General features: G+C 39.2%; 1 protein-coding gene across 7 annotated transcripts in view; it reads right to left on the reverse strand.

The window, feature by feature from the left end:
- Positions 1–21,056, reverse strand: part of RARB (retinoic acid receptor beta) — a 334,649-nt gene that overhangs the window by 306,199 nt on the left and 7,394 nt on the right. Inside the window, exons 1-2 of one of the 7 annotated variants that reach the window (XM_080385069.1) lie at positions 20,777–20,910; positions 17,364–17,457 (exon numbers count right to left, since the gene is read on the reverse strand). The exons of 1 other annotated variant lie outside the window; for it this stretch is intronic. The gene's annotated coding sequence lies outside the window, so the exon portion shown is untranslated. Of the gene's footprint in view, positions 1–3,949; positions 5,199–15,462; positions 15,745–17,363; positions 17,471–20,776; positions 20,911–21,056 lie in introns of those variants that run through there. 5 more of the 7 variants (XM_080385078.1, XM_080385070.1, XM_080385075.1 and 2 more) reach the window with 5 other exon arrangements.

Raw genomic sequence — 21,056 nt, forward strand, 5'->3', positions numbered from 1 at the left:
GCAGTTTCACTGCAAATGCAGCCCTGGCCATGAGAACAGGAATGTCTTTGGAGTCCCATTACGTATAGGAAGAAAAAGATATTTATGAATGGGCAGTAGCTGCTTGTGCTCATTGCCCTGGGAGAAGCATATGTATTCATAACAGCTAGTGGACTTGAATAAGTTCCACACATTTACTTTGTTTCAGAAGAATACACAAGCTACACCACAGTCCAAAATTTAAGGCTCATCCAAATTGGTGTCAGTTTTCATGGGAAGGAAAAAAATAATCAGATAATAAATAGTCAGATAATACGTGAATCATTCAAATACACCCTCCATCCTGGAACATACTTTTGAAGCCATGTAGTGAATTCTTGATTGTACATACTAATTGGTATGACTCAAAATCTGCTTTTCTCAAGGGCGTTTCCATGAATACACTCTCAATTATATAAGTAACGTATCACTAGATGTTTATCAGACTTCCCTTATTCACAGAAGAGGAATTATTTGTGAATAAGCACTCAAAAAAAATTTATTTTTTTTGGGGGGTGGGGGTGGGGGGTGCAGAAGGCAGACATTTCTTCCCTTTTGAATTACTAGAAACTTAAGATTTCAGTATTCACAGAAAAATTACATACTTTCTGCTGCACCGGAGATGCATAAACATGTAAGAATCCTTAAAAAAAAAAAACAAAAAACAATCAAAATCGTTAGACTAAGGAGCTCTGTGGTCTGTCTAATGTAACCTCTGGCCTTAACAGTGACTACTACCACAGAGAAGAAAGGTTGGTATACTGTAAAGCACAAGCACAGAATAACCTGCCCGTAGTAAACTTGCTTTTCTCCTATAACTACACCTTAAAACACTGTGGTGGGAGGTGGTGTTTATCCTAACTTCTGTTAATGCACATGTTCATGTCAGGTTTTCTTTTCGAATGTATGCGTTTAGACTGAGATATCTAGTTTGCACAAGTTACCAAAGTAAATTATGTATTGTATAAAAAAAAAATAAAAAAATTGAACCCTGTTTCAATCAGTTATTTCCATTTATTGCCTTTTAACGTAGTGCTTTGTTCTTGCTGTAAGTTTAAGCACATGATTTATTTATACACAACCCCCCCCCCCCACTGACTGCTCATCCTCTAACCTAAGCTGGTTCTATTTCTTTTCAGTACGTCATTACAAGGAATTCCTTCTGAGGCCACAAATCACTTCTGTTCATCATCCAGTCTTCTCTATTTTTACTGTATTTTCTTAAGAGTAATGCAGAACAAAATGAAGAGTCCCTATTATAAAACATCATGATGTAAACCAGCAGTAACTACTAACTAGGAATTACTGCTATTCTGTTTCATAAAATTATTTTTGTTAATTTATTTTTTTTAAAAAAAAAAGCGTCAGACAATACCTTAAGTTGCTAGCTTCTTTTCCTGCAGCAAATGTAGTTAATTAAGTATTCAGCAACATACAATTAGGTCAAATTATGTACTTGGAAGATTTTACTTTGATTTTTCAGCTGTAAAACTTCATCTGCCATCACAGTGCCTATTCCCTAGGCTTTGCTAGATATCCCCTAAAGTTCTTCAGCCTTCCTCCAATTCATTTTGTATCACCCACAAATTCTACCATCTCTTTACTCATCTTTTGAGATTGCTATACAACAGCTACGTTAATAACATTCATGCTACTATTCATACCTCTACACCTCCCCATTAATCTTCTGTGATGTCCAAGTTGCCAAGTGGCCCTGATGCTAGAAGATGGCATAACCCCGAGTTACACCATGCTGCAACTCCTGCAGAAGGAATGATTCCCATAAATCTGCCTCATGCCTCTCCAATTCAATATTCTTAAACATCTCATAGGATAGCAATTTGGGATGTGAACCTTTTGAAAGTCTAGAAGAATAAATTATACCCATGAATGTCTTCTAACACAAAATAATAGTCTCATTTCATTTTAGTTCTACCTGTTCATCATCTTTAGCCGCACCTGTGCTGCAACAAGGCTTTACCATTGGTCAGTCTACTGTCTGTGCTGTAACTCCTTCCTCCAGAGGTCAGACCACACCACTCCACCCCCATCCAACCCCCTCTCCCCCAATCCTCAGGGCTATTTAACCACTTAGCAGGAACGAGCTACACCTGCACATCATCCATGCCAATCAACCCACTGCCTCTGAGGCCAGGCCACAGCTGCATGTTATCAATGCTAATCAACCCACTGCCTTCACTCCTCTACACACCTGTACCTTCTCCATTGGACCCAGTTGTAGAAACACTCATAACAAGACACATCTATTATAGTCTATCATCTTGTGTACCTTTCTTAGCCTCTTCTTCCCGGAACAATTCTACTCTGAATGGAGAAAAGGGCCACAGACATCTTATGATCCAACAAGCTCTATCAACAGGCAGCAATACAACGAAGAAAAGGAGAGGTTATGCTTTGATGGGAATTGTCAAATTCTCACAATACTTCACTAAGCCCGTCTGGCTGCTGCTATCACCAATAGCTGATGTATTTTCTTTCTTCTCAGTCGTTAGCTGGGCAATGCAAAAGTGGGGCAACAATCCAGCTCAAAATATTACATGCTAGTGAAATTCATTCCTATTGTTGAAAAAGCATTTGTCCCAAAAGGCACTCTTTAACCTGAAAAGCCTGCAAACAGTAATGCTTCTAAGAGCTCACATGCATCCCACACAAAACCTGTATCCATTTAAATGTCAGCTCACAAAAGTATCTAGATGTATAAAGAAAGCACTTCCATTTCTGGGATTTTTAGAAAGTTCTTTAGTACACTGGGTTGCAGTCAGCCTACAGTAAAAAATTGCTCCAATGGGTCAGACGTGATTTTTATAGCAGCAAGTACTACCTTCAGACTCCATTCTCAAAGCTTTTTTTTTGTCTTGGGGTGGAGATTTTTTCCATGTTTTTAAAAACAGTTTGTCCTTGTTTATTTCAGCTATTGTGTCTCTATGTAAAATCATCAGTATCAATGATTCAGAAATACTCCTATAAGGATCTTTTTTTCTAAAAGCACAGTATCTGATGGTTATTTCTGTCTTAAGAAACAGCTTCCTAAAGCAAAAAAAGCTTTCTAAAGCAAAACCAGCATTGATCTCCATAGCTATAAACACAGCACCTGAATACATTCAAGGAGGCAATACATTTCACCTTCCTAGTACTTACTATCAGCAAAAGCTTTAAAGTATCAGAAAAAGAGCAGGTAACAAACCACAAACATTATTGAAACTGGGAAGCAAAGCGGTCCAGTAACTTAAGATGTAGACCATGCAATCATAACATGTTCAAGAGAAGCAATTCTGGACGGAATATTTTAGAAAAAGAATGGTACATTATTTCTCTTCCAAAGTGCATCAATATAGTAAATGCTGAATGTAAGTGAGATGGACTGCAGGCATGTAGCTTCCTTTCTTCATTGGACTACAACCTCACAATCGTAGATTTTTCCTTCAGATTTCATCTAATCAATTGCCAACTCTCTGCCAACTTCATAGTCTGCAGTTTTTGTTGTACTGCTACAACTTAACCGTCATACCCTTCACTTAAAAATTAAGCAAGTTTCCCAGCCCTGAGATTGCACAGTAAAAAACTTGAAAATGCATGATCCCTATGAACTCAAAAATCAGAAAACAAATAATAAAACAAATATAACCTTTTAATTTAATCTCAACTTAAAAAATTCTGAAGACCAAAAGAACTGTATTTTAATTGGCTGGGGTGTAAAAAGATGATTAAGAGACAATTAAGAATAAGGAACTCTTTCTGCATTTGGCTCTTGAACATCACATTTCTGCAGAAAAATATTGGTTCCTTTTCCCTGCTATCCACTAAATACAAAACATGAATTATCTAAGCACACATGAATCTTCTGAAAGATGGACCTGAACCAAAAGCCTCCGTAAGTCTGCTTAGTAACACCAGATAACAAACTGCTCACCAGGATGCGGATGGGGCTTTTTGGCTGCCCTCCCAGCAAGCTGTCTTCTCATGGGTCCAAAGTTGTTCAGGACAGAGATACTGATGCTTTACAGTGTTTTGTGAGGACCTACCGTAATACAGTTCCAATCAGAGACAAGCAAACAGTTCACTTCATCATTAACACAGGTTCAAAAATTACCCTCAAGTCCTCTGAAGAGTGTACAATGTGGTATTGAACAGCCCATTTCACTCTTCGTTACTCAAAGGCATTTCAGCATGAACCCATTCCCATTCATAGAAAGCCTCAACTAAATGTGCATTCAATGTCGCTGACATCAGCCGCGGCTTTGGTCTAATCATCAAGCACATACATAAGTACCCCCACTCAATATACGCTCCCTGAATGGGGCTTCAGTCGCTTCATACACAGGAGATGCAGAGCCCCTGCTGAAAACAGAAGAGTATGTATGCTACATGAATGGTGAGATAATGAACATGCCGAAACATTACAGAAATACCACAAGCAGAGCCTACATCCCAAAGCAGGCAATGGTCAATGGACTAGCACGGGTTCTCCTGCGTGCAGTAAGCCAGGCCGCTTGGGACACCTCCAAGTACAACCACATTCTGTATGACCAAGCTCTTCACATGGCAGAAGTTTAACTCCTGTGCAAGCAACATTAACCACAGAAAAGGAACTGGCAATAAAGTGCATGGATTAAATTGATCAGATTTTCAACCATCCTGGCCACAATTTCGCAGCTAACAAAAATAGCAATCTGTTAGTGTGTTTTTTCTTTCTCACATGTAAAACAAAACACACACCACCACCCCAGTTACCAGTTTTTAGCTAAACCCTAATATTACAGATGAACTCCCTACCACAGTGACATATCCTGACAGCATACTGCAGGTCCCTTTAGCAAAACAAAAAATATATATATACTAGGACGTAATGTTTCCAAGTAAGTTTTCCATTAAAAAAAGGAAAAAGCTGGCTCCACTTGCATGGAGTCAGCTACACTACACTGATGCGAACTAAAGAAACTGCTAAAAACTAACAAGATCCATAGTCCCACAGAGCAGAAGTTGAGACAGAAGGGCAAAGTGAAAAAGCAACCCATAACGTGTTTACAACAAATACAATTTGGAGCCGGGAACAGAAGTTTCATCAAAAGCAAAATATATGATTTAAAAAGAAGAGTGTAAATTACATTTTCTAAGGTGTTTTCTCTTCCAAAGTAATAAAAACTTTGAACAGGCCTAAACTTGGGGGGGGGGGGGGGGGCGGGGGGGGGCATCTTATGTTTTACAAAATTAACCTTAACCTTATTTTTACGTATTCCTCATCTCTGGTCCTGAGCAGCAGTTCACAACCCAAACAGGTCCACAGTTAAGGCAATTTTCACACTTTAGGACACTGACTTTGGCCTGATAGTGCTTTCTGACATGATGAATTATCATTTTGACGTATCAGACAGGACTTTTGCTTCTCTCTGAGCTCAACCTTTATTTCATGGTCATTTCTATCAAATCAGTGCTGGTGGTGATACATCAAATGCTTCAAATTTCAATGAAATTGTCATTACAAAGGTTTTCAAGCATCTGCAAATTTTCTCTGGTTTATTTTGCTTGTGGTTTATTCTCAACATCTTTCTATAAGGTTTTGCCAGCTCTCCTGGGTAGCTCCCTGTAAGGCTCAGCCTCAGCCTCCTTAGCAGCTCTGTGCCTAGAGCAAGACTGGGGTACGAGAGTCTGTCCCACATTCCCTGCTCTCCTGATTTCCCAGCGGCGAACACAGCAAGCTTTATGCTTGTAGTCTGATACTGGGTACCATCCAAGTTGCTTTGTATTTGTGAGCATCAGCCAGTGGGTGGCTTTGTATTTTGTAGCAAGTTGAGAAGGTCAATAGCCAGTTTGCCACTATGGGTTGATAATAAAGCTATATATATATATACACATACACACACGTATTTGTATTTAAACCATCTATAAATAGTTTATATATTCATTATGGTTATATAGAATACATATTAGTTTATAGTTACATAAACAATTTATATTAATATTAAAAATACATCTAAAAATACACATAAAGACACACACACTTATATAAAACGTACAATATAATAGTTAACAGTATTCTCTTATTACATCTAATCACATCGATAGCCAAAAGAAGCCAACAGACACAAAAGTCACATACTAGGTATTTGATCCTTTAAAAATTACATCTTCTAAGTGATGGTACCTCCAGTAATTTTCTACCTAGCCTTACACATTTTTCTTCTTCTCAAAGAGCCCTTCCTCTCTGCCTTTAACATAGTATTAGTTTATTCAATTTCAGTACCTGATAACAGAGCATTGACTTTGTAAGAGTACCTTTCTGATAGCTCATCTGTTACACTTATGTACTGTTCTGCAAAGAAATAAAGACAGAACATGTTGAACCAGTTTTCTGAAACTACTTAAAAACCAAGAAGTAAGAAAAATACGGTTGCAAAATTTTTAACAAAACAATATGGAACCTGATGCAATGCGTTAATGGTCCATAGTGTTATTGAATAAGACTACAAGAGAGACACTTTACTTGCACTTGCTTGTCAGACAATTACTCTCTGCTACTGTAATACTTCATGTGCATACTTCCAAGGAAGACTCATGAACGCACAGGTTCATTAAGGGAATGAGAGAATCGATTGTAAAATGGAAAAGGCCGAGTGAGGTCATATTTCAAAAGAGATGAATATGGTACACTCCATTATGTTGTAATCAGCCTCTCTCTTTCATCCTAAGAACTGTAATAGTCTACCCTAATTTTCAAGGGGGGGTGGGGGGTGGGGGGTGCAAATATCTCACTGCCTGCATCATACCTTTATCCCAAATACAGTGAGGAATTCAAATGTGCTGCAGGCAGTTTCCATTTACCATGGTCTTTGGAGCAGACGGTATTGATGTTGCTGACCATTTTTCTCCTTAATAAGAAAAACATTCAAATGCTACTAATATTGCTGCCTTGGCAAACCACATTTAATAGATGGGACTTGCCCTGTACATGACACACAGAACATCAATCAAGGTTGAATTTTATTTCAATTTATTATGGTTGCTGTCTAAATGAAAAAATGCTTATATCGTTAAAATGTCTTCCAATATAAATGTGCAAATGATGTAATCACCCATTTTGCGAGAAAATTCTGATTTTGATTAAAAATATCTACAGTTGAACTTCTAAATATTTAATAAATGTAAAACCAAAAAACATAATCACATTAAGAAACTGCACTAATTAGGATCTGCTGTTATATCATGGTTTTGTGCTCGATAGCTTTAATCTTTACAAGATGCATTTAAAAGGTATTCTTCTAAAATCATAAGAGCTGTCTTTTTGTTAAAATTATACAGAATAAATAACTTTAATCTTGACTTATTCAGGGCTCTTACATGTGTGGGTTTTTCCAAGCTAACATTTACCACAGTTCTTTGCCTGCTATAGCCAGCTGTCTCCAGACTCCGAACCTGGTGGCCTGCAAAAGCCCTGTAAGCTTTCATAGCTAAGCAACTCTGGACGCCACCCAATTACCAAGGGGTAGAAAGCAGCACCTTATAAGAAAATACACAATACTCAATCTCATAACTGATTACAGTGCACAAACGAGTTGTAGAGACAGAATTTAAAGCTTGGCACAGTCTCACTGGTGCATGCAGCAACTGACTTCCCCAGGAGCTCACTGTGACAACGGTTCTCCTAGCCACCACCTCCAGAATTGCACAAAACAATGTATGCAAGGTTACAGCCATGCTGCAGTGAGCACTACATATTGCCAGGTCAACCCAATAGTGTTTAAACCTCATTAAATTGTCATATGCTCCACATTATTAGCATAACTTTATTATATAAATACAATACCGTTATAAACAGCTGGCTCTGTTTTGAGCATTTGACAATGCTCAAAAGTCTAGACCCTAAATGTACTGTAATGCATCAAAGAACAACAAATGCTTACAAAACTTCACAAGCACATTACAAACTGGGCAGGGAGACAAAAAGAGTTTCTACTAGAACACAGAGTTTAGAGTGGATCTGTAGGCAACTTCCTTGGGTCTTCCTTACTTCAGCAAAAGTATGTGAAACAGAGTTTGGATGCACAAGAAAAAGGCTGAACTGCAAAAACAGTCTCTCAGAATGTACAGGAAACAATGATAAGATGTGATGAACAGATAGGTAGCATAGTTAGACACTGCATCACTTAGTGCTGCAGTTCATCAGGCAACCACTGCTCATGCACATATCCCAGTGTCCTTGGTGAGAAGGAAGGCAGCATGCAAGGTTTTTGCCTCGCACTGCATTTTATCATAACCAAAAAGTGAGAAGCAATTTGAACTTGGCCTTTTAAAAAATGCAATGGATAAATAACTGGAAACAAAGGAAGTGCAAGAAAGCTACATGACAGATAAATGGGACTTTTAAAACATTGCATACTGTAAAGTTCGCCAGAATGTGTTGAAAGAAGAGCCAGTTAAATCACATCCTGCTGCAGCTGTCCAACTTTATAGCAAAAATGTTCATATTAATTCCATTAAACAATTAAAGAAGGAAATCCAAAATGTTATTACAAGTATGTTGGCTTGACACTGTCTTTTTTTCAGATTTAATAACAGATACAGTACCCTCAACTTCAAAGGGTAATGAATTTGTACAAATTGTGGGTATTCACACCCTCAGGGTCACAGAGCAGTTGTCCTATGGAAACCCTACAAAATCTAAACTTCACCATATTTCTGACAGACATTTTAGAAAAGGAAGGAAGGATACTGTAGCAGCTAGGGAGCTTGCCTGACATTTAGGAGATCTCAATTTAATTTCCTTGTCTGCCAGACTTCCCTTCATAATCCCAGGCAAAGTAAATCATTTTCCTTACCCTACTTTCTCAATTTTTAGAATGGAGAAGACCATTTAAGTACCTGAATCAAACAAGTTTTAAAAAAGGGGGGAAAAATATTCTTCTCTTCTGTTGTTTTGGGTTTTTTTTCCTCAGACAGAAAGTCACATGAAAGCTCAACCTCACAAGGTTTTGACTGTATACTGTTGCATATCTTGAAATCAAGAAAACCCACTATTTCTAAGTAACACGCCTTGTACGTTGCAGGTCATAATGCCATTGGAGAGCCTTCCATTTCAAAACTACTGCTCTGTGGTAAGAAAAGATATAGAAGAATGAGCTCCGGGTAAGTTAATAAACAAAATGCATTCATGGCCCATTACTTCAAATAACTTTATAAATAGTCCACTCAAAATAATGGCCTCAATTAACATTTAATTCTCACACAATGCATTTGTAATATACTGCAGGGATTAAGAGTTATGCATGGATATCACTATTCAAGAAGTGCCACAACTTAGAAGAGAAGAGAGTACATGTTTTCCACTTGATTAAAGACAGTTCCTAGCCTTTTCCCTCTCTACTAGGCCTCCTTGTCCTAGAAGAATTACAAGAAAAGATATTCCACTACGTGTGGGAGCTCCCAGTCCACTAACTGGTGTTGACCCTCAGTCTTGCTTTGAAGATTCGTAAGCACACTAGTGCAGCACTACTAGAGGAGAAAGCTAAAAGGTCCGAACACCCTGGCAGCCCTGCAGTTTTGTTCAGGAAACAAGCGATGAGAACTCACTGTGCGAGCGTATGCTTCAACCCTTTTTAAAACAAGGTGGAATGAAGCAAGTTTTCTTGCTTAGTAAAAAAGTGCCTTTCATAAAAAAATGCTAGCACTGCCACTGCAGGGAACAAGCACTTGAGGACAAGACCAAAGCAACGGCGGAGGAGTCTTTCTGACATTACATGGACATTCTGACAGTGGCATGCACTACAAGAACAGCTGTAACGCTTATAACTTAATAGATCTAATGTCATGTGAAAGACCTCCCCTCACTCAGCCATCTTAGCGTTTTCCAAGCTAATGCATTCTCTTTTAGCGCAGAAAATTCAGAAGTTAACTGGGAAAAAGACTATCTTTGTAATATCTGGTTGCTTTTATCCTGCAACACAATGACTGAGCATTGATGAGATGATAACTCAGTCAATTAATCAAACACCAACAAAACACATTCTAACAATGACTGCCACATTCACGGTGTCATTTTAGGAACTGACTCCAGTACACACAGATATTTTTTGTCCCATGGGTTTGACCTGAATCCTAATGAAATTAACTGCTAGAAGAAACCAAGCCAGTACAAGCTACCAGCTTTCAGGGCATGCTGCAAAACCTGCTGAAAAAGCCAACAAACGCTTCACTTAGAAGCCAGAAAGGAGGAAGGCCGGAGAGCTCCCGGAAATCTAAAATGGACCTCACTGTGCTTTGATGAAGAAATGCTTTGATGGTGAAGTGATGGATTAAAAAAGATATTAAGAGTTAACGTAAAACAGAGATATAAACAGAAATATAAACCCATCCAGCACCTATTATCCTCAAACTGTGTTTAGGGTCATATTAGGACTTCTGCCTGTGGGTTCATCTAAGGCATAAAAAAAAATTAATTCAAGGAAAATGAAAGATACCAAAAAACCCCCTGCTTTTTAGCTATTATTTTCTGCACAAGTATCGTCTAAAATTTATTGTTAATACAGTATGTTAGCAGTTGTCCCTAACAAGCTCTGCATACATCCAAGAAAACTGCATACACCGACAAAGATGCTTCTAGTTTTGCACAACACATGGCTTTTTTATATGATATGTTCTCTCTTGAAAACTACTCCCTCACAAAATGAAAATTCAGCAGAATCTCTAATAGCTTTCATATTTCAGTCTAATAGGTAGCATGGCATTGCACTGCCGCCCACCTTTGCTACAATATTGCACAGCACATTTAACAGACATTTGCTTCCTTCACACCGTCCTTATGTGCAGCTTCTGCAGGACCTCAGTATTAACATTTAACAGAGTCTATGAGCATAAAGCACACTTCTGAACACCTGCTAGAACATTTTATTTGCCTTAAGAGTTTTATTATAACTGTTAAATTTTCTTGCTATGCTTTATGAGGCAAATCCTGGTCCAGTTTTAGCCTAAACTCCCATTGACTTCAACAGGAAGCAGATATGCCTGTATGTGGGGTTCCATACAAATTCAGGACGGCTTTAAACAGAATGGGATTGCTGGTAAAGCACTATTCTGGACATAAGAAGCCAGCACCTAGCAGCTCTAAACAAAACCACTCAAGCCACCCTTCAAACAGCAATAAAAATATTAATAATAATAAAAAAAACCACACCCACAAGTCTAACCTTCTCACTGCACTACAAACCCGCACCGACTAGAAGTACAACACATGCAGGTATCCCGTCCACAAAAGCCTATGGCCTCCATGCCTTGGCGGGATGTTTGATCATCACCTGCATCCTCTCAGATCACTCACGAAAACTCCCGTCACCCAAATCTTTGTCCTCTGTACTAAAGCCAGCGAAGGCCAGAATCCAGCTACATCAGCATCATTTCCCTCCTCTGACACACCTAGACAATCACAGCCCTCCACAGCGACACAAGACAGCCTGGAACAAAGCGCACAGACCCAGAAGGTACCTGGGAACGGTCCAAGGAGGTGTTACAGAGGAAGTCATGTCAGGAGTCTGACTCTTCTGAAGACGTTCTCTGCGGCTGCTTCTCTCTAACACAGTTTTACCATCATTACTGGCTATGTATTTAACACCCCTGTGAGACTGAACGTGACTACACACGAGTGAGCAACACAGCTCCTCACAGCTTAGAAAGAGATAATAACAGAGGACCCCATGAAGTCTACTTGGAACTGCTCTAAGAAGATTTAACTTCATTTGAAAACACATAGACATTAATTTCCCCTTCGCTACAGAAAGCCCTAAAATAGTAAGACACACAGCTAGTAAACAGTAGACAATATGGCAATGCCACTTCTGTTTCACGAAAGCTTGACAGTAAATGCTTGATTCAATGCATACTATTAAGCCCCCCAAAATCTAAGCAATTATAAAAATGAAATTATAGACACAATGATGAATGGTGACAGATGAAATGTTAACAGATCTAGCACCATACACAAAAATCATTGATTTTCTCTGATTACTACTTAGGTGATCAGAGTGTATGAGGTCCTAGTTGCCTCCTTGCCCTAGATTTTATTAATGCTCCAATATCAGACACCCAATTTGGAAATCAATGCTTACTTCATCATTTTTCTCTGAAGGATCCTATTATTCACAATTGATTTAACAGAAATGAAAGGCTTACCATTAACAAGACCCAGCTGCTGACACTTCTGAGATGAATTATTGAACTTCTAAAAGTGAATTAACTTAACCATCACCAAGACTTATTGTCTGGTGTTTCTCATACCAAAGTCGGTGTATTTATAATTACAGAATGAAGTAGTAGAAAGTAGCTTCTTTGCCACCTCCTTAAACATCCACCAGATACACAAAGAAAAAATTAAGATTTGCAAAGATACAAATAGGAGTTATGCACCAAATCTAGACAGCAGGACCTTGGTGTCTAACTGCCTTTTAATGCCTTTAATACTTACCCTCTTCCTAAAACTCGAAGATACAGGTAATTTCAGGCTTTAGAAAAATGAAATGCAATTTATTGCAAGTTACATCTTTTGCCAATGAGATTACTACAAGTCAAAGATCCCTAGAGCTGACCATGCCCTGCCAAAAAGCCTGCAGAAGACAATTATTAATTCCCTTTCCGTACAAAGTGAAGATCCATCTTAAAAATTGAGAAAAAAGTAGCAAATAATAGACAATTGCAAGTGATACTACTACAACTCCATCCCAAAAGCAGTTTAAATGTACAAAGCAGGAGGCCTACATATAAAATCTGCCATCCGAGCTAAGGGCTCAGAACATAAATCCACCATGCCTATCTGCCAGGACTACACATTGCCCAAGGTGACTTCAGCGGTGATAAAACCTTGAGTGTCAACAGCGTAACACCACCCAGCTGCACTGGTCTACAAACAATGTCAAACACATGAAGAGTTGTGCTAAGCAATATGCTGCCCTTAAGTCACAGGTTAGCAGGACCACAGCCACCCAGTGATGTATCACAAATAACTGTTCAGCCATCAAAACTAGTGAACATTTCCGGTCTTACTAGACCTCTTGCTAATCTGTGCTACCTGACTGAATATGCTTTCAAAATACTATAATGGCATCTGCTGTCCTTTAGCATTAATCATACTTACAGAGCTCAGCTTGATTATACTTACCTCTAACTGCTCTGAAGACCTCAGCTCAAGACCAAGTTGAGACTCCAAATGCAAAATACCCAGAAAGTCTTCTGGACTAAAACACAAATTTCTGCCTTCCTTTCATCATGGAACGATGACATGACATACCTGTTCTATCCTTTTCACACAAGCTGAAAGTCAACAACTGCCTGAAATCACTAGAGCCTCATCTCAAAGCCCTCAATGGATTTGACTGCTTGCACACTGCTGCAGGCAAAACATCTGGGCCTTTTTACTAGGGCTAGTGTATGAGGAAAATAAAGATACTCCTAGAGCAAACCAACCTCTCCTTGTATTTCTCTTTCCCACCCCCCTCCATCTGTTTTAACCCCTGTCTTACTGGAAGTAACTTCTTAAAATTCTGCTCGCATTGGACAAAAAGTTTAAAAATAAGGAAATGCAAAAGAAGCCTGGCAGACAGCCTCCAGCCTTCTAAGCCTCTTTCTTAAGAAAACAGGCCAAAATCATGCAATTATGATTATGCTGAAAATTTTTAGGTACCCAAATTTTTCAATCTGCCTCTACTCTATAGAATAACACTTTTGAAATGGCGGCTGGATGGCCATAACTGAAGTCTGGTTAAGTTTGATACCTGCATAAAACACATCGCAGAAAGTAGGTTATAATCGCTTTTTTTAAAAAAAGACATGGACATTGGCAGAATTCCTGCCTTTCTTGCATTTAGTTTTTCCAGTATTTCCCACATTGTGAAATTCCTCTTAATGCTATAAAGACAGAGCAGATTGCAAAAAATGGTCCTAGTGGTTCCAATGGGAGTAACGTGGTTAGAATCTGGCATTCTACAAAGTTTCCATTTCTACATAGGTTTCATTTATTTCTCAGTTTAAAAATAAGACCATGTTTTGGCATGTAACTAGAGCTGCTCTTATAACGCAAAGAAATAACACTGCTGGCAAGCCTCAAAGCTGTTCAGAGACAGAATTCTGTTGGCAGAACTTTTACAAAACTTTTTGACTAGAGGCAGAATTCAACACCAGCATAAATGGGAGAAACTTCACTGAAATCAATCATGTTACACACGCTTACTTATTGCAGGTCTGAATCCACATTAAGGTTATACAATGCAAATATATTTAGCTGACACAGAATTTAAACAGAATTGGTTCAAGAGAATTTAAATTCTAAATGTATATAGTAACTCAGCATCGCATTCTATGATCATCCTTCTGTGAACACTGTTTTTCCTCCTACACAAATGCTACCATGTTATTTAGTAAGTATCATGACCATGCCACACATCTTTTCATGTAAGAATTACCACAATTCAGGTGCCTTATGGTTAGGGTATGATGAAATTACAGTTGCAAGATCTGTATTCCTGCATCAATTACAGGCACAGAAGAAAATAACAAATCTGGCATTTCACAGCTTCTGAGGGTTTGATTTTGCAACCTACTTTCTAAAACACCTTTTTTGCATCTCATACCCAAGGTTTTTAGAGCATGAATAAGTTAACCAATGTGCAGCAGTGCTCCTTCAACACAGATCACAGCAAGATTTGATTCTCAACTTCACTATAGTACAGAGAACCACGAAAGTATTCAGGTACCTGAACACAGATGCCCATGGCCTTGGATATCCAGAATACAGCGGGATAATGGATGTGACAAAGAACTTAGAAGGAAACCTGTGCCACTTTAGATCAGTTGTTGAAAGCAACTGAATTGCTGAAAGTTACTTTAAACAAGAACTGAAAACAAGTCCTTCTCGGCAGAAAGTTATATGACAGTGATACCAGGCTGCTGAGGTAAGCTTATGGGTTTAAGGAAAGGGTCACAGTAAGACCCCCTTTCTCACCTCCTGCCTGGGAAATGCAGATTATTCTTACTTACTATGAAAGCAAAGTGAGCAACAGGAACATTAAATCGGCTACCACAGCCAGGCTTCAACAGATACACAGAAGCGTGGTAACCAAAAAACCTAGCATTTTCCAACGGGTACTGTTCCTTTCTTTAGTAGTTATGCGATCCCAGCTTTGGGAACGTTTGTGATTTTGGCAAGGTGACAACTTTTTCCTAATGAACACGTTAGAGAGATAATCTGATTTTTAAACTTCCATTATCTTATCAGATCTCAACAGAATTTCACTGACTTAGAAAATAAAAAGGCACTTAAACTGAGAATTATCATCCTGCCAAGTATCGAGATCTTCTTCAAACAAAGTGAGAGATCTCCTTAAAGAAGTGATGGAGCTTAAATACATAAGTATTTCTACACCCAACTTCTAAGCACAGGTTACTCACCCTATAGTTGACTTGACCTTAAAAGCAGTTGTTGGAGTATTGAATTGAAAAGCTTCAGTGCTTTGTTTCCCCATTTTTTTTATTTTTTTTTTAATGATGCTTTTTTTAACCTGTTACGCTGTTACTGGAGGTAAAAATGACAAAGAAATGTAGACCAGATTTATTAGAACTTGTATCGTTGTGTACCACAACTCACAAACTGTTTCAAATAATTCAGCTAAACACATTTGCAACATTTGATTGTAAAAGTAATTATGCCTTTGCAATAAAATATAACACTTACTTTAGATTTATTGACTTAAAACAATTCAACAAATAGGAAGAAATAAAAGAGGTGATAATTATGTTCAGACCACAAATTAACGCAATTAATTTTACCTATCTGGTAAATGTATTAATTACATTGTGGTTGAGTTAGAACTTCAAATAAACTTAATATACAGCCACTTTAGGACTGAAATTCCAGCCAGTGCTCTCACTGAGAATAAATTACGGAAAATTTTCACTGTAGTATGCCTAAGAACTGGTGTCACAAAACTCATGAGATCTTCAGGAATTTAAGGCTAATTTGCCACTGAGTATAGGAAGACATGACAATCATCCTTCTAGTTCCACTGTAGAAATAATGTACTACAGGTGTTTCAGAAAGACTTTTGATTTTTGAAAACAAGCAGTCTCTTTCTTTCCGTATGTTACCAAGTCTAACAGAGGCACATTTTTATTTAGGCTAAATCATGCCTTATGGGACACACTTATGAGGAAGAAAGGAGGACATGCAACTGGCATTTGAGACATATTGCCAGTGCAAAGCTGCCAAAAGCACACAGCAGGGAGCATGTTTTGGCTATCATGAGCAGAATAAGCACGCACTCCTTAACCACTGCCAGCTGGCATTTGTTTCCAAATACAGAATGCTCACTAGGCAGTTTGGAGACTGGACATACTCCTAACCTTAAACTATGCTCCCATGAAAATGCACTGCTGAGATACCTCATTAACCATGCCTGTCTCCTAGCTTACTGCCAAATGAGAAAGACTGAATGACACAGAAAAATCATACATTTCTCCCTATGCACAAAAAAGCACCTAAAGTATATCCTAACATACTCTAGCGCTTACAGCAAGAGAGATTTTAAGCGTGTTGGAAGAAGCTCCTGCCAGCATCTCAAGAAGCAGAAACACTGTCACTACTCCATTATACACAGATAGAAAAAGCGAAATCACAAGACACAGGGTACCAAGAGAACACAGCAATGAACAGCAAGAGTGGCTGGCACTGTGATTATAAACTATACTATCATGTTTAGTACAACCTCTAGCAATCCTTACAACAGACGCTCCCTGCTTTATGTGCTGGGGCAGATTTGTGGGTAGAAGATTAATGTCCCCCTCCATCTGCTAATGACTATATAGGTCCCCTGGGCTTTGCACCAAGGGTACTTTGCCCTTAGGATGAAACAAGAAATGGAAATTTGTGTTCATTTCTACATGAGCTTACTATTTCCAGCAACACTCCCAATCGCTAAATGTGTATTATTTCAACTTTATCTACCAAAAACATATTTTATCACAGTAGTTCAACTGTGATTCCAATTAGACTTTCAAAGAGATCAGTTAAAAGGAGAACAAACCAACAGGGGGGCACTTTTCACTTTTAAAGTGCTTACCTGACACAGCCTGCATCAGTATTTTCCCTGTAAGTGCTATTCATTAACTTTTCACTACATTTTCAAAGTGACCCCACTCTTTTGGATTTCCCTTTCTCTATCGCTGATAGCCTGCTGTCATGGACCAAGCAACTCTGAAGGAGGAAATGTGCCAGAGACTGCCATGCAAAGCAGAGGGCACTAATTAAAGCCTTTGTTTCCTTCAGGGGATTCTGTGAGTGGATTTTAACTTACCCTGTAACTGTACCTTTGCTCCTGAAAACTGAAGGCCAGTCAGTGGGAGCTTGACACCAGCGTAGTCTTCATGCACCTAAGCCAGTTTGACATGCTGGAAGAATGTAAGGGGAAAGAACAGTTACAAAGCGAAGTTTTGAAGGAATAAGGCAAACCTACCCATCACCAGAACAATAATACTCAGGGAATAATCACGGAAGATCTTAATGTTATCTCATATACCCGCAAATGAGAAATCAAAACCAGAGCGGTGCTTCACTAAAGGCTCTGAATGTGAGCATCTCAGGTTCAAGACGTGCTTCCTTTCTTCCTCTTCACACTCAGCATCCCTATCAGTTGCAACACTGAACCTCTCCTCAGTTCCAGCTCAAGGAAGAAGGAGCTGTCCATGCCACAACTCCCTGTGAGCACCCAACGGAATTCCAGGGCTGGTCAACTGTTTGCACTAGCACGGAGCACACACAACTAACTTCCCCCAGTTTACTCAACTTCACTTTGGAAAAATAAAAACCAGCAGAAATACCTTGACAGCTGAACCATCAACACAAGAAAAGTCCAACCCCTTTTTAAAAAAAGAGGGAAATATGATTTCAGAAATATGACCTCTACCTTTTGATCTAACTAGGCAGTTTCTGCCAACCCACTACTGCCCAACAAGAGGACAAGTGAGAAAGTAGTCGAGAAATTAATAAAATAAAGAAAAAGAAAAGGAAAAGGGAAAAAAAAAGAGGAATTGCTCTGTATTGCCCTTTTACATCTTCAGCAGAGAATTGACTGTTCTCAGAGTCTACCAGAGTGCAGAAACTACAGCCACAAAAGACAATTTGCTTTTCTCTCTCACATCAGCAGCACTACAGAACAATGGGTGCTGCACTAACAACATGCTCTGCCTGTCCAGCCCTTAGTACTCATAATATTATTTTCAAAACACTTCTCTACTGGTTTCCCAAATCAGGAATGCTCTAAATCAAATATATACACTTAACATTGTTAAAATCAGTCATAAAAACCAACCAAAAAAACCCCAGCCTGATTTTGTATAAATCTGCAGAACTTTCAGCAAAGCTATTTCCATATTGCAGTCTTGCTAGAACCAGCAGAGCTGCTCCCAGATTTCTGATCTGAATCCAGTGATGTTGGCATTTTTATTACGCTTCCTCAACAACAGCTCATGCATTTCAACTTTCATTTAAAAATTAAAGAGAACACCTTTCCCTTTTATATATGTACAATGCTGGAAAACACATCCTGAGTATGATTTAAATACACAGAGCAGCTAAAGGGGATTCAAAATTGCTAACGTAACGTCTCCTGATTACTCCTGATCACTCTCACACCCTTTTGGAAGGGTTACTTAGAGTTGAGAAGCTTGAATCTCAACGCTAAAAAAAATACCTATATAAAAATATATTGTTAAGAATATTAAATACAAAAGCAGGACTCAAGGAAGGTGAAGGACAGAGCAAAAAGCCGCAGCTTCCCTTCCCTGTTGGGAGTACAAGACAGCATACCTCCTGCCTGATACCCTTTCGAACAACAGCCTGCTCTCCTTAATGTTGCCTCCTCGATTCCCACCCTGTGGCCAGTACAGGTAGGCAGCCCCTGGAGAGAAAGGCCACTGAAGCCTGTGCATCTTACAGAGCACCAACAGCAATCATTCAAGCTTTTATACAAGCCCATTGTACCTCTGCAGAAAGGCCGCACTCAATCTGGCCCACAGAGAGAAAACAGCAGCCTAGATTGATAGCATCTACTTACACCGCTGCTGGTTATATACATACTGTCTCCAACGGTCTTTCTGAAAGGCTGAACAAGAGTCTCAGGTTTTAAACCTGAATCACAGCTAGCATATTTAACTCAGTTAACAGTAAAAGGCATTTAATGTCATCTGCTAAAAAGCAAAAACATAATTGTTCTGAGGGGGAGCAGGGGGGTTACTGCAGACAGAGCAACCCTCGGGGCAGCGTGGTGATGAAGTGCAGGGCAGTTGGCAGAGGCAGTGCAACAAGAGCTGGGGACCCAGGTGGGTTGGTAACTGAGCAGTTCTACCACCATTATCTGTGACCTGCTGGCGTGGGCCCTCAGAGCCCTCCAAAAAGAGCCTCCCCTATGAAAAACTAAAATTGTGTCTTAAAATGTTGGGGGGGGGGGCAGGGTTTGTTGGGTAGGATGCTTTTGGGGTTTTTGGTAGTTTGGGGAGTTTTTGTGTTTTGGTTGGTTGTTGGGTTTTGGGTTGGGTTTGGTTGTGGTTTTGTTTTGGTTTGGTTTTTGGGGGGGGGGGGGGGGGGTGTTGTAAAAAAAAGAAAACAACAACAACAAGGGTGGTGAAACACCAGAACAGGTTGCTCAGACACCCATCCCTGGAAACATTCAAGGTCGGGTTGGACAGGGCTCTGAGCAACCTGATCTAGTTGAAGATGTCCCTGCTCATTGCAGCAGGATTGGACTAGATGACTTTTAAAGGCCCCTTCCAGCCTGAACTGTTCTATGATACATTCCTCCCTCCTTCTCCCGTAAGTAAACATGTATGCACGCAGTCATACAAGGTAACAAATAAACTTGTTCTCCACTACTGAATTTTCCGATTTCAAAATACAGTCCTCAATATATAAAGTTCATGCTATTTCAGTGAGATACTGCTTGAACGAATAATGCCGGCAGAACTACAATTCACATACCATAGACTATTTGGTCATCATTAGTTTTTTTAGGAAAAGCTAAAGTCTTAAGGCCAAGCCTATCAGGATTTCTGATTCATTGTGACTTCACACAGACACCCAAGACAAGAAGTGCTGATATCTTGCCTGCCTTAACACAAAGTTAGTTCTGAGAAACATGAAACAACTCTTTAAGAAAAAACACATCTTATATTCAAGCTGTATATCACAAAACACAAATGGTCAAACATGGCGCCACAACTAACAACAGCAAACAACATCAACAGAGTACTCCCATCACACCAGGCCCAAAGCACATGTCAACAATCAGTCTTAGAGAGATTCATTAGTCACTCTAGAAAAAAAAAAAAAAAGGCACTTTTTTATTACACCAAACAGCCATTTCTAATTTAGTATGTGTTACAAACCCGCCCAGATTTGTGAAGAACTTACCTACACTAGCCGCAGCCAAAACTACCACCTGACACGCCTTACATTTATCTGTCAGAGCTCTCCTCAACACGTGGCAGCAAGACTGTAACTAGGCATGGCAGCAGCACGGTGCAGAAGCACTTTGCCCCACAGACAGTTTACACTTGTTCGTTTTGTACATGCTCTTTACAAAATTATCTTTATTCTAAATTACGTTGGCCATGAGTACTACACAATGGGCTCCTCTGATACTGCAAACAAATAGCTCTTCCCTTCTAAGAATATAATTTAAAGATTATTTAGCATAATTCTTACGATACTTACTTTCTCTGTGGGAAATCTTCTTACAGAATCAGAATAATTTAGGCTGAAAAGGACCTCTAGAGGCCATGTCCTCCAACTCCCAGTAGTCAAAGCAGTGCCGATTTCAAAGTTAGATCAAGTTGTTCAGTCTTGTCCAGTCAAGTGTTTAAATCTCCACAGGCAAATCCCACAACCTTCACAGACTCCAGGTCACAGCTTATCCATTTTCATTGCTATTTTTTTCCTTATTTCCAGTCAGAATTTCCTTATTTCAGTGTGTGATGATTGCACCTTGTCCTTT

Source organism: Falco punctatus, assembly GCF_963210335.1.
Source record: "Falco punctatus genome assembly, chromosome: 4".
Lineage (NCBI taxonomy): Eukaryota > Metazoa > Chordata > Aves > Falconiformes > Falconidae > Falco > Falco punctatus.